Source organism: Salmo salar, chromosome ssa29 (genome assembly GCF_905237065.1).
Source record: "Salmo salar chromosome ssa29, Ssal_v3.1, whole genome shotgun sequence".
NCBI lineage: Eukaryota > Metazoa > Chordata > Actinopteri > Salmoniformes > Salmonidae > Salmo > Salmo salar.
In genome coordinates this window covers 27,355,001-27,360,000 of record NC_059470.1, presented here as the reverse complement: position 1 = coordinate 27,360,000, position 5,000 = coordinate 27,355,001, and the positions used below count along the sequence as shown (strand labels likewise).

General features: G+C 43.6%; 1 protein-coding gene across 2 annotated transcripts in view; it reads right to left on the bottom strand.

Annotated features, from left to right (window-relative positions):
* LOC106590479 (ribosomal protein S6 kinase alpha-3) overlaps nt 1–5,000 on the bottom strand; it is a 57,285-nt gene that overhangs the window by 9,144 nt on the left and 43,141 nt on the right. The gene's annotated exons all lie outside the window — the stretch shown is intronic.

Here is a 5,000-nt window from a genome sequence, read left to right as displayed (position 1 = left end):
AACTGAGGAAAAAGTCAAGGAGGGAGATGGAGAAAAGCAGGCCCCAACGGTCTCTGTGACCCAGCAAGAAGCCCTCAGTGTCCCTCTACCTACCTCACCTGCAACAGACAGAGCCAAGGACATGCCTACAACACCAAGAACTCCTGCTATGCAACGTTTCCACAACACCCTCTCTCTAGTCGAAGCAGAGGTCATAGAACTCAGAGAGAACAAGCTTCAAGAGGAGGACACTGTCCAAAAACTAAAAGAAGAGATGAAACAGTTCAGGGAGGAGAGCAGAGCATCTATTACTAAATTAGAAAGCAGAATGGACAAACTGAGTCAGACAAATGATGACCTCAGAGACCTTCTGAGCACAACAAGAAAGGAGCTAGAACAAAGAGAGAGGTACATTGACACCCTCAACCACCAGCTAGTCATTATGTCCTCTGCATCTAGAGAACATGTCGACCAGCTTGGCATAACACAAGCAGAACCTGAGACCAGCATGGCCTCCACCACACAGCCTGATGACACTGCACCAGCCTACCAGTCTGCTCCAGCCCAGATCAGCCAACCAGCGTCCCAGTCTGCTCCAGCCCATGTCAGCCTACCTGCTTCCCAATCTGCTCCAGCACAATGTGCTCCAGCCCAGGTCAACCTACCAGCCTCCCAGTCTGCTCCAGCCCAGGTCAACCTACCAGCCTCCCAGTCTGCTCCAGCCCAGGTCAACCTACCAGTCTCCCAGTCTGCTCCACCCAGACAATCACCCACAACTGCAATCCTTATTGATTCAAATGGGAAGTTCTTAGTCCAGGAAAGATTATTCCCTAGACACCAGGTGTATAAGTTCTGGTGTCCTACAACTGACAGCGCAATGCAGCTACTCAGTCAGACCAGGATTGACACCCCCGACAACATCATCATCCACACTGGCACAAACGACCTTCATGCCAAAGGTGAAAATGTATCTGGGGCAGTGAGAAGAGTGGCAGAACGGGCACAGGCTCGGTTCCCAACAACCAATATAGTTGTGTCCAACCTCCTACCAAGAAAAGACTTCCCAGGACAGTTGATGGACAATATAAATCAACAGATCACTGTGGACTGTGCCTCACTGCTCAACGTCAGAACGGCTCACCACCCCACTCTGACATGTCAACACTTATACCATAATGTACATCTGGATCAGGACAGTATCAGAACCTTTGCCAAGGACCTAAAAGATGCAACACTTGGCAGGGACCCACCCACCCATCACCCCAGCAACAGAGGCCCCCCGCCTCACCTTCTGAAACAACAGTACCTCCACCATCCCCAGGAGAGAAGAGCCAGACACGGCTTATTACAGCACAGCTCTACTAGACCAGGCCCAACACAACACAGCTCTACTAGACCAGGCCCAACACAACACAGATTTACCAGACCAGACCCGCCTCAGGACAGCACGACTAGACCAGGCCCATCACAACACAGCTCTACTAGACCAGGCCCATCACAACACAGCTCTACTAGACCAGGCCCATCACAACACAGCTCTACTAGACCAGGCCCATCACAACACAGGTCTACTAGACCTGACCCATCACAACACAGCTCTACTAGACCTGGCCCATCACAACACAGAACTACTGGACCTGGCCCATCACAACACAGCTCTACTGGACCAGGCCCATCACAACACAGCTCTACTGGACCTGGCCCATCACAACACAGCTCTACTGGACCAGGCCCATCACAACACAGCTCTACTGGACCTGGCCCATCACAACACAGCTCTACTGGACCAGGCCCATCACAACACAGCTCTACTGGACCAGGCCCATCACAACACAGCTCTACTGGACCTGGCCCATCACAACACAGCTCTACTAGACCTGGCCCATCACAACACAGAACTACTAGACCAGGGCCTTCACAACACAGCTCTACTAGACCTGACCCATCACAACACAGCTCTACTGGACCTGGCCCATCACAACACAGCTCTACTAGACCAGGCCCATCACAACACAGCTCTACTGGACCTGGCCCATCACAACACAGCTCTACTAGACCAGGCCCATCACAACACAGCTCTACTAGACCAGGCCCATCACAACACAGCTCTACTAGACCTGGCCCATCACAACACAGCTCTACTAGACCAGGCCCATCACAACACAGCTCTACTAGACCTGGCCCATCACAACACAGCTCTACTAGACCTGACCCATCACAACACAGCTCTGATCACTACTCCAGGGTGGGACAGAACACTGTCCTTCAGAGAAGTACACCACATGATGCAGTCCACACCATGTATCATTCAGATCATCAGCCTACATATGCTGAGGTAACCTCTGGCAAAAGACACCTAGAACAATCAGAGATAGGAGAGGTGCGCCAACTACTGCAACTAATATGTAGACTACTGAGCTAGACAGACTCTTTAATTCACACACACACACACACACACACACACACACACACACACACACACACACACACACACACACACACACACACACACACACACACACACACACACACACACACACACAGAGACAGGGTTGCAGATTGCATTGTACTTATTTTTCATGCAATCTTATTCCATTCTTATTCATTTGTTTACAACTATTCTTAATTTTATTGGCACCGGTATTATAGTAATGTATGTATGTATGTATGTATGTATGTATGTATGTATGTATGTATGTATGTATGTATGTATGTATGTATGTATGTATGTATGTATGTATGTATGTTATTATAATATTTTTTTCAATGTACTTTACTCAAACCAGTGAATATCACTTATTATACATGAGATCATTAACTATCAGCTCTTGGAATATCCAGGGCCTATACTCTTCACATTTTGGTTATAAAACAACAAATCCAGAATTGATTAAAAACATCAAGGGACAGGACATCATAATCCTACTGGAAACATGGTGTCGTGGAGACATAGATACTCAGTGTCCCTCAGGCTATAGAGAAAGTTTACTACCATCAATCAAACATAAAAATGTTAAACGGGGCCGAGACTCAGGTGGAATCATCATTTGGCATAAGCAGGACTTAGCACTGAATGAAATGAAAAAAGGTACCAGTCACATTTGGCTAAAACTTAACAAAGGTACAATCTACTGTGACAATGATGTATACATATGTGCAGCTTATGCTCCTCCTTCAGATTCACCATATTATGAGGATCAGTTTTTCCACAATCTCCACACAGAAATCATTACATTTCAGGCAGAGGGTAAAGTGCTTCTTTGTGGAGATTTCAATGCAAGAACAGGTTCTGAGGATGACTACACTGATGAGGGAGGTAACCACCACATATTTGGACACCCCCTCCTTGTACAGAAGCCCTATTATAAATAATAGAAACAGTCCTGACCAAATACTGAACAAAAATGGGAAGGAGTTAGTGCATCTCTGTCAAGCCTTAGGCCTATACATGCTTAATGGTAGAGTCAGAGGGGACTCTTTAGGTCGGTTTACTTACTGCTCAGCTCTTGGGACAAGTGTAGTCGATTATGCCATCACTGACATCAACCCCTCCTCCATTAGTGCATTCACTGTCAGACCACAGACACCATTGTCAGATCACAGTCAGATCAACGTGTTTCTGAAGAAATTAACCGGCAATACTCATTCAAAAAAACAGCCCAATAAACTCTACAACATAAACCCATCGTACAGCTGGGCGCCAAACAGTGCAGAGAGATTCATTAAAACGTTGAACTCAAATGAAATTATGAACTCTATACAGTTTTTCAATAACTCACAATACCAAAACAATAAAGATGGTGTCAATTCGGCTACTCAAAACATCAACTGCATATTCCAAAAAGCAGCATCGAAAGCAAATTTGAGAAAACCAAAGAAATGCAATCTCAGAAACAAAAAACAAAATGTTTCTGATAAATGGTTTGATAATGAATGTAAAACAATCAGAAAACACCTAAGACAAATGTCAAATGAAAAACATAAGCAGCAAAACAACCCAGAGCTACGATATGAATATTTTGAAACTCTGAAACAGTATAAACAAACACTGAAACGCAAGAAATTGAATTATACCAACAAGACACTTGATGAAATTGAAAACGCAATTGACCAAAATCAGTTCTGGGACATGTGGAACAATTTAAGCACAACAAAGCCACAGGAATTAGCCAGACAAGATGTAGGAATTTGGAGAACGTATTTTGATAATCTATACAAAAACATCCCACAAAAAGACTTACAACAGAACCAATTAGAAATTAAAGAAAAATTGAACATCCTTGAATCAGTCATTAAAAACAACCAAAATCCATTAGATTACCCAATAACCCAACAAGAACTAAATGAAAAGCTCAAATCTATTAAATCAAAGAAGGCTTGTGGTCTAGACAACATCAGAAATGAAATGCTGAAAAACAGCACACCTGAGTTGCAAAATGCTGTGCTTAAATTGTTCAACATGGTTTTAACTTCTGGCTGCTTCCCTGATGTCTGGAACCAGGGGCTCATCTCCCCTATTGACAAAAGTGGAGACAAATCAGACCCCAATAATTACAGGGGAATTTGTGTAAACAGTAACTTGGGAGAGGTTTTCTGTAGCATTTTGAATTCAAGAATTCAAACCTTTCTTCAAGAAAAAAATGTAATAAGTAAATGTCAAATTGGCTTTCTCCCTAACCATCGCACTACTGACCATATATACACCTTACACACACTAATTAATAAACACGTCCATCAAAAAAAGAGGGCAAAATCTTTGCTTGCTTTATTGACTTTAAAAAAGCATTTGATTCTATTTGGCATGAAGGGCTATTCTACAAAATTCTCCAAAGTGGGCTTGGTGGTAAGGTGTATGACTTAATAAAATGTATGTACACAGAAAATAAATGTGCACTAAAAATCAAAAACCAAAGAACAGAATTATTTTCACAATGTCGAGGTGTGAGACAAGGCTACAGTTTGAGTCCAAACCTTTTCAACATTTATATCAATGAATTAGCAGACATGTTGGACCATTCTCC